This window comes from Perna viridis, chromosome 4 (genome assembly GCF_037379345.1).
Source record: "Perna viridis isolate PV_CMFRI_1.1 ecotype Kerala chromosome 4, ASM3737934v1, whole genome shotgun sequence".
Lineage (NCBI taxonomy): Eukaryota > Metazoa > Mollusca > Bivalvia > Mytilida > Mytilidae > Perna > Perna viridis.
The window spans coordinates 25,190,018-25,200,652 of NC_142448.1; the positions used below are offsets into that span (position 1 = coordinate 25,190,018).

A 10,635-nucleotide genomic window follows, 5' to 3' on the forward strand; every position below is an offset into this window, starting at 1 on the left:
GTGACAATGAGCGTAACAATTATATCTAGTGTTTTTTTTTTGTGTTGCAAGTCACGTTTTCTGTTCGGCTGAAAATTACAAAGAAACCGTTATTAATATACTTTATGAGAAGGGAAATCATAGTTCCGTTTGAAGTCGTATACTATCATCTACGTTATCTATATGTTTGCTAATTGTATATCACACACTGTCTTCAACGATAACTCGTCAACAAATAAATCTTTATAGGCCGAAGCCCGAGACCCATGATGCTACATTCATCGCCTCCACTTGCCGATAACGCTTGTTTGCTTTTTGGTAATACGTATACGCGTAACTAAACAGGAATTATTTGAAAAAAAAAAACACTTTCGTTTTACGTCCATTTATTTATACCCGATCGTCGTTTAAAAACCAAATTCATTAAAATAAATTAAAAGAAATACATAATCCCCTTACAGATAAATTGAACTACCCCAACATGGACAAAAAAATTATGATCGAATTTAACCACCAACCCCCAAAAATGGTTGCCATTCAAACCCACCGTTATGTCAATTCTGGAATAGCTCTGAAATGATTGATTGAATGATTGTTGGGGTTTAACGCCCGAGCAGCAATATTTCAGATATATTCAAGCAATGAACATGAAATGATGATGAAATGAAAAAAAAGGGATGGGACACAAAGATAATAGGGTCGACAAATTTTGATTGCCACAAGATAAAAAGGAGGAATGGGTAGGGTCGGGCAATTTAGCCTCCTGTGGCGGAGCGCAAAGATTCCTACTCCTATCGAATACCACAGCAGGCAGGGTTCTTTAACGTGCGAGGAATGTGGCATCTTTCCCAACACGGTGCATCACTATGGTTTGTGGTCAGGTTTTCCGTATTATAGCCTGACAACCCCAGTATGTAACACGCCAGGGGTACCACAGTCCACCACCTGGAGCACACATCCCAGTTGCTCTGTGGCCAGAGCGCCCTAGCCCCCGGCTAGGTTTCTGAGCACTATTTAGTCGCCTTTTACGACAAGCTTATCGCTGCTGCAGGCCTGTTCTTCTGACACCCGGACCTGCAGTGATTTGAAGCCTGCAGTTGTTTTTCATATTTTGTATTAATTTTTTAAATGTCAATCGGTTGTTAAACCTGAGAAGCTTAAAGTATTTTTTGTTTTTGTTTTTTTTATGTCCGGGCCAGACGTTTATGCGAAGGTGCAAACAGAGATTGAATTACAATGAATGTAAGTTTCTGAAATGTCAGTGAATCAAGACTTAAATGTGCTTAGCAAGCATGGAGTCGTGTCGTGGTATGAGTAAATCATTTTCAGCTGGTGTTCTCAAACATATACAAATAAAATATGCCGTTGTTTGAAACCCTTAATAATTGCAGATGAAGAAGACCTTTTTTTTTCAAAACAAAAAAAATGTAGACTTAAGTAGTTTCTGTGCATTTGAACCTAAAAGTGATGAAGTTTACCAAGATATTTTATTCTCCTGAAAACTGATTTATTTACTCAGCATGCGTATTTAGTAGAGGTGCTTTGCACGCTTATTAAAATAAAACACCTTTTTTGATATATTTAGAAAACTCAAACACCCTTTGGCCATACTTTTGTCAAGCAAATCAATTTTTTACATTATTTTTTGTTGTATTAACAGTGATCACCACTTGACATCTTAGGTCTCATCATAAAATAATAATTCAACATTTTTTTCTATCGTCATTTGTGTTTCTTAAGCCAATAAATTGGAGAAAACAAAAACATTTTTTTACTTTGAATAACAATATATTTAATGAAAAGCAGTTGAGAATATTGCCCTCAAGCTTCTCATAAGACCATTCTTCACATTTTCTTTTCATCTATTATGTATTTCAGGATATAGACTTCAAACCGCAATACATATGTCATTTTTCAAATGAGTATTTTTGCAGGCTCAATTATAAGGATCATTTCATCGTTGAATACATCTATCTTAAATTGTTTTAAAATTTTAAATTCCTAGAAAAACATGTTTGTTCATCTCTATATCTCCCTTAGTTTCTTTTTTTTTTTAAATAAAATCGGCATCAATTTAAAAGCAAACAGATAAAGGTTGATAAGTATAATCTGCTTAGTGGTTGCAGAAAGTAATTATTACGACGAACACCGATTGATGGCAACGGATCACCCATATATTTGGTGAAGGTGATCTTTAACAGTGGTTCAGTGAGGAGTTTTTTTTTCTTTTCAAGGTCCGGATGTCAAAAGAATAGTCCCGCAACAGCGCTAAGCTTGTCGTAAAAGGCGTCAAAATAGTGCTCAGAACCATGGCCGGGGACCAATGCACTCTGTCCACATCGTAACTGTGGGTACCCCTGGCATGTTACATGCCGGGGTCGTAAGACCATAATACGGAAAACCTGACCATAGTGGTGCATCGTGTTGGGAAAGATGCCATGTTTCTCGCACGTTAAAGAACCCTTATGTAGTGTTCCTACCGGATTAGGAACCATGGGGCTCCGCCATAGGAGACTGAATTGCCCTAACCTATCCACCTCTCCCTATTTCCAGTGGCAATCAAAATTGTCGACTTCATTATTCTTGTGTCCCATCCCATATTTCATCATCACAATCATGTCATGTTCATTTTATCATCCATTTCATGTTCATCGCCTGAAAATAGATGATATATTGCTGCTCGGGCGATATACTTCAACAATCAATCATTCCTCTCTCGTTAAAGAACCCAGCTGTGGTATTCTATCGGAGTAGGAACCTTTTGGCTCCGCCACATAAGGATGCATTGCCCGACCCTACCCCCTCTCCCTATTTCCAGTAGCAATCAAAATTCGTCGACCCTATTATCCTTGCGTCCCATCCCACTTTTCATTTCATCATCATTACATGTTCATTTTATCATCTATTTCATGTTCATCGCCTGGATATAGCTGAATTATTGCTTCTCGTCGTTAAAGACCCACAATCAATCAATCAAATACAAGAATTTCAGTCTTGTCAGGGTCGAGTTTAACTAACCATCTTTTAGATCATTTTGATACATTGTTAAAATCAATATCTGTAATATTTACCATTGGGTTCCCATGTCAAGTATAACGAGATTCATATTTTAGTCTAAGGCATTCTTGATACTTTGTTCAAATATTGGGAAAATGTCTTTCTGACCTGTAAATAATGTTTGTAAGTGCCATTTTCTATGTTGCTAATTCAAACCAAGTACATTCGACATCCCTTTGATAACACTGACTGCATTTACTTTTGAAATAAGCATAAAAACTATTACAGACTAGTAAAATATCTGTGGATAAAATTTTCGATTGACAGGACGAATTTTCACATAAAACATACAAATTGCTACTGTGTGCTTCGATGTCTATACCTATTGTCAAAACGCCAGAATTTATTAGTTCTCGCGGCGTGAATATTGCAGACATCATGGGGCCACTACAATTTTGTAAGTACCAGTAGACCAGGACTAAAGCTGAAACAGAAAAAAATAGAAACCTCATTTAAGTAATCTTTCAAGGGCAAAACACAAAAAGATATGAAGATCAAGAAAAAAGCGAATAATGGGCGATCATTTCGTTAATTCTAGGGAAGGAAAAGTGCAGTATTTATTGAGTATTTGCTGGATTTTAATCTAATAAATTGGCTTTTATCGGGATGATAGGAGTCGAGCTGGCCCAGTACGTCATCAATTATAAATGAAGCGTTTAACAATGACTCGTGATCTCTTATACACACTGATTACTTGACACATTTTCTGTGATAAATCTATAAAAGTCATACGATTAAAAATACAGTTATTTAAAACAGCAAGCAAGTTTTAAGGTATTATGAATAATGAAACTACGTATACATGTATGTACAACAAAATCTATATTCTTTTACAAATACATATATCAATATATAATTGATCATAACTTTAAGTCGTGTTAAAGACTGCATTTTGCAAGTATGATGAAAAAGACAATAAAAAAAACGCACACACACAAAACAAGAAATCATACTTTCAAACTCATGCAGTACAAATTAACTGTAATATAAACGAGGTCAAGTTACGAACGCTTGTACAAGGTCTCCGACTTTCTCGATTCTACCCTTTTCAGTGTGATTGTTTAAGATACTGCCGTCCGGCATGGTTCCAGAAGGAATGAAACAAGCCATTATTACACAAGTTAGTCAATCTTTTCATATGACTGTAACATTACTTGATCAGGTTCCCCGTGCAGGTCCGGGTGTTAAAAGAGTAGGCCTGCAGCAGCGCCAAGCTTGTCGTAAAAGGCGACTAAATAGTGCTCAGAAACCTAGCCGGCGGCTAGGCGCTCTGCCCACAGAGCTACTGGGATGTGTGCCCCAGGTGGTGGAATGGGGTACCCCTGGCGTGTTACACGCTGGGGTGGTCAGGCTATAATACGGAAAACCTGACCGCAAACCATAGTGGTGCACCGTGTTGGGAAAGATGCCACGTTCCTCGCACGTTAAAGAACCCTGCTGTGGTATTCGATAGTAGGAACCGTTACTCCTCAGAGACAGTGGGAGACTTTAACGCCAATAGATTTATGAATGAACAGCAAGGAGATTAAAGATGCAAACGAGGCCTACATAGTTGTGATTGCAAAAGTGGTTGCAAGATTTATTCCTTCACTTAGTTTTGTAAGTGAAGTTGTGACACATATTATTAAAGGATTTATTCCTTCACTTAGTTTTGTAAGTGAAGTTGTGACACATATTATTAAAGGAGAACATTCACAATTTTTGTTACTTGTAACTTGTATTAACATAAATGTATCACAGATACATTCTTCTCATGCTAAGGTTGGCATCAATACAAAGAATTTATGTACATGTAAAATGTACATATTCATGATCAATTTCAGAAAAGGACATCAGTTATACCATGGGGACCTTACCACCTGGCGAGGTAACTTGCAATATAACATACATATTACATCAGTATAGAAACAATGGATGGACCTATGTTGTTGTTTTTTTCAAAATAAGTTTATTAATATGGTCCTTAATTATCACTTTTGTCAGTAATTCGTTACAAACAAAATGATATGAAATTAAGAAAAGCAGTTTTTCTCATTTTTCGTTGGTGTTATGTACATGTAAGTATATAAGAATGATAAATTTCAGAAAAAAAACATCAGTTATTCCCTTGGAGAGATTGCCACTTAATGTACAGAAGTATGAGGATGTCGTGAAAATTCTAGAACATTCATGACATATCTTCTTTTAAATGGAATGATAATGATTTTTATCATGTAGGTAAGGTTTACAAATTTCTTTCTAATGCAACTATTAACATAACTTTATCTTGAATTGATTATACATGTACTTTATTTTCCAGATTGTATACATGTAGATGTGTAAGGACTACAACAGTCTTGTCATGGATTATTACAGACTTAATTCATAACTGAGGAATCAGTAGAACCATAAAGATTTGAAATAATATAACTTTTTACATATTTTATACACAGGTTTGTTTAATATTGGAAAATGGAAACTGTGTGCCCTATGTATTTTGATTATGGTGGATAAAACTTTTGTTGAATGTTTTCAAAAGTTAGTCAATTTGGTGAGCTATTTGACAAGACTTGTAAATACTGTCTTGCCATCTTGGTTGATTCTGTTGTACTCTCCATTAATCATCTGAATTAATATGAAGACATATATTTTCTACATACACATTCTTTTGATTACCGCTATAACCTTGGTTCCCTTGATTACTCTTACTATTTCCTGTAATAGGTGGAGACCAATTAACAAGAGAACGATTCTCTGGAGCTAAGAGGCTGCGAGCAGGAGCAGCTAATTTGAAAGATAGTTTTTCGACATCTGTACCAAATAATATTTGAGTTCTTTCATCTTTTGATGAATTTTCTCAAAGTTTTTAACCATTTCCTTTATGATGCAAAGATCTTACAAGTAGCATTAAAAATTTGTTGTTTATTATAATTTGTTGTTTAATTTTGGTGCATGTCTCTTTTTAGATTACCTTACTTGGTCACGTGAGTTTTTGCCATCACTGACACTTTCCATTAGAGACTCATTTGTATTTTTGTTATAAAAGTTATGCAGTAAGTAAAACATGTAGTGCATATTAAATTACTTGAAAGGGTGTCCATAGAAAAACGCATGCAGTAGGTGAGTTGTGCCAAAATTTATTTCCAAAAACAGTAAAGGCCATAGAAATCACTGACTCATGTCTTCTTAGAAATAAATGTTGGTTTATAATTAACCAAAATATTAAGAATTTTATTTAGAAAAATTACAATAGAAAGTAACTTACAACTTGAATCGATAGAAAGGGAAATAACTCTTTATAATATATTTGATTCATTAGAGAACTTCTAACATATGATTTATGCCCAACTTTAATGCAGAAAAATTAAACGTTAATTCGGAAAATTAGTGGGTTAAAATCAACTCTGCACCATCCATATCATAGGCTCTGCCTAGTTCAACATAGACACTTCTATTATTGTTAACACTATATGTAGCAAAATATAAGGTTTTAATATTTCAAATAAATACTTTTATGAATGAAACAATACATAAAATTATATTAACATTTTTCAAATAGAGTTTAGAAATGCAAGCCATATAAACTATATATACATTTTGTTTTAATAAAGGAAGTTGGAACAATGAGATGTTAACTGAACCGAATCCAGAGGACAATTTTCGACCCAGATGTCAACTCTGCATATGATGCTGATAGAGATTTTATTGTCAGTTATATTAATGCTCATATAATTGAAATGGTTCTTAATTTTTTTAATATGGAATCAATACATTCAAAGCCAGAGAAGCACCAACCACCAGACTTTGATGGTTATGATGATAAAAAAAATAAATAAAAAGATGGGTGTATCTGACACTAGGTATGACTGGTTATTGATTAAAAGAATTGAGACTAGAAGCTCTCAAGAGCCTGAATTGCTCACCTGGCTAGATAAGCAACATTCCATTTTTTTGTAAAAGCGTCCATGTTTTTTCTTGGGTAGAAATTCCTAATGCTTAATAACTAAGTAACAATCAAATCAATTTTTATCCTGTAATTTCTGAGGACAAATTTTTTAAGAGTAATAACATTAGAAATATTGGAAAAAACATTGGAAAGGGTAACAACTCTAACATGGCTTCACAGATTAACACAAAAATTAGATAGATATATATCTCATAATGTTTAACATATTTACACCTTCAGCATTTGGCTAAACCTAAAGGTTTTGGAGATATGATAAGGCCCATATTTGCATGAATGAAAATTACGACTTTGAAATATTGACATTTTGTTTCTGTTATTTAGAATGTTAAATGAATGATTTACTATTTTCAACCACATTTATAAGCAAATCATTTTTCAGTCATGAACTTCCTATCAAATATGCCAAAACATTGGGCGATTTTTGGAACATTTTCGCATTTTTTTTGTGCCTTCACCAACTTTACCCAAGATAATTGCTCATAACGTCTAAACTCCATTTTAATGACAATCAAAAAATGATAAATGTTTTGTTTTATTCTGTGTTTTTCAAATAGAGTAATTGGTAGATGAATTATTCTTTAGGCAACTTACTACTACAACATCATAAACACTTGAACATATGGAACAAGAAGCAACAGTTATAGGTAAGGCATACTAGTACATAGTTTATTGAGGGGATAACTTGTGCATAGAACTATATCTATACACATTGTATGCGAGTAATTAAATATTTGATTCCTCCTTCATTATTGATCATAAAACCATTTCAATGTGGATACTTTTATATTGTAAATAGACATGACTATTTCTACTTAATAATACCTATTTCATTATTTACTTTTTCTTTTGCAGAAGAAGCCAACATTATCCAATGAAGTTGTCTAATGGTAATGTCATAGAAATAAAGGTTAACAAAGATCACAATGCAAGCAAGGTTACCAAAAAAAACAGGAAACAAACGGAGTGTTCAACTATGCACTATTGGTCCTTAATTTGGGGTTAATTTATAGGGATCTATTAGATGTATGCAACAATCCTGATAGGAAGGGGATTCTCAGGATAATGAAACAGTGTATTGCTGTTTTCAAGGCAAAAAGCAAAAATAGCAAATATGCTGTTGAAATTGTGCGTTTCTTAATGCAGCAAACTTGTTTTTTATTCGAACAAAAAGCTTGCAGTAGCTTATATTATATGTTTGTTAACACTAAAGGCAAATTAGATTCTCACATTCCTGCTGACTTACAGATGGAATACCTGGTTAAACTGACCAAAAAACATATAAAACATGTTTTCTGATAAATCAACTTCGAACATTTAAAAACAAAATCTTTGTCAAGTATTGAATCCATTGGAAAATATTTTGTCTCAGTTTCAGATGTCAATGTAAGGTGTAAAAATCATGCACGTGCTACATATCATGGGGATGAGCTAATGCTGATAGAAGACTTGAGAACTATTCGACCATTTAAGAAAATGCAGTAGGTCGTTTCCATATAAGTTTCAAAAACATTAAACAAAATATTGAACTTTATCTTAACCCAACTACATTCCAATGTAACTTTAGGTATTTGGTAAATCATAATGATACAAAACATATGTCTTTCCCTGAAATCGTATTCTAAATGTTTTACAAAATGCAGAAATGACATACATTTCTTTTGTCGGTCATTCAGGTTATATTTTTCACAATCAAAGGGAGATAACTCACTTTTCTCGTTCATTTTAATGTATATTTTAAGTTGCATTACTGTATCTTCCATTTCTTAGACGAACAAAATGTCAATCCGTCTGAGTATTAATCATAGTTTTTCAATTTTGCCTGATTCTTACAGATTCCAGTACTTAATAACTATCAAATGACTGTATTACTGCTACTATATTTTGCAAATACTTGTAGATATTGTTTAGAAATGAATATTTCCTCTTAATGTATTCCAAATTGGGATTAGCTGATATTTGTGCGGCTAAATCTTGTGCTAGACCAGTATACAATGCTGGTAATACAAGGTTTTCTGCTTCAAAGTACTGATGCAGGGCTTCTTTAATGGCAGCTCTGAGTACGAAACAGGAATCATCTGTGCTCATTTCTATAGCTTCATTGCTATATATATTTCAATTTATTTTTATAATGACACCTGGAGTTAGTAAGACAAGGGGCTATGGATCATTAATCCCATCTGACAAAAAATAGCTTTATTAAATAAAAGAAATTTAAATGTTTTTTTCAACAGTAATCCCTATAAAATTTCAAATTTCTCAGAGAAAACCCAAAACTGCCCCTTTCTCGAAATTCCATTGTCAACCACTGAAAAAGTGTGAAAAAAATTGAAACAGGGTCTGTCTCTGTAGGCCATTCAGTATAGTTAATAACAAAAGAACTATGAAACAGTCCAATGTCAAATTTCAATATTCTAAAACAAAGTAATGATCTTTACATATCAAAAACCAGCTCTGAAAAGACAAAAAGATAAAGCCCTGACAGGACATGTCATTTGAAAATCTTTCATATGGCCCTTGAGATCAAATTGTGAGGTAAAATACAATCACCCATAATATGCAACAAACATTACATGCAGCACATGTATTACAAAATGCATGACTTAAAATAAATACTTTAGCCATTCCAAAGATCATCAAGGACATAGCATGCTTTTGTTAAGAAATTTTAATAAATAATAACTAGTAGATCATATCTTCTTGATTAATGTAAGTAAGCATAATCATTTATGAAATGTAACATACAAACACATTCTGTGCATGCACATTTATTTGCGCAGTTGTCACAACTATGATGATGGCTATTCAGAGTCTCTCTAACTACCAAAATGTTGACAAAGGAAGTTCCAGCAGCAAATATTAGTCCCACAAAACTCTGCCATTTGATCATCAAGGCCTTTCACATTTTTTGCAATATCATTATTGTTTTAAAATAAGATTGCCTCGGCTGCATGACCATCTCTGCCAGCCCTTCCTTCTTCTTGCAAGTAAGCTAAATCATAAACAAAAACGCTAGATATCATTGAGCTGGATTTGTTTTGTTTTGTTTGTTAGGGTTTAACGTCCGAGCAGCAATATTTCAGCTATATTCAGACGATGACATGAAATTGATGATAAAATGAAAATGAGATGATGAAATGAAAAAGGGATGGTTTACAAGGACAATGGGGTCGACAAATTTTGATTGCCACTGGAAATAGGGAGAGGATGGGTAGGGTCGGGTAATTTAGCCTCCTGTGGCGGAGACGTATGGTTCCTATTCCGGGAGAATACCGCAGAAGGGTTCTTAAACGTGCGAGGAACGTGGCATCTTTGCCAACACAGTGCACCACTATGGTTTGCGGTCAGGTTTTCCGTATTACAGCCCGACAACCCCAGCATGTAACACGCCAGGGGTACCCCATTCCACCACCTGAGGCAAACATCCCAGTTGCTCTGTGGGAAGAGCGCCCTAGCCCCCGGGTAGGGTTCTGAGCATTATTTAGTCGCCTTTTACGACAAGCTTAGTGCTGCTGCAGGCCTATTCTTTTAACACCCGGACCTGCACGGGGCAAAGCCTAATTGTAAGAAGTCTAGCGCGATACAAAAAGTCTGCGTAGTTACGACAAGCTCTGACGTGACATGAAAACTCCATATGTGGGTACTGAAGGGATGTT

The 10,635-nt window shown here is 34.5% G+C and overlaps 1 pseudogene; it reads left to right on the forward strand.

The window, feature by feature from the left end:
* Positions 1-4,117: 4,117 nt before the first annotated feature.
* LOC148619457 (uncharacterized) lies at positions 4,118-6,851 on the forward strand (annotated as a pseudogene).
* The last annotated feature ends 3,784 nt before the right edge of the window (positions 6,852-10,635 follow it).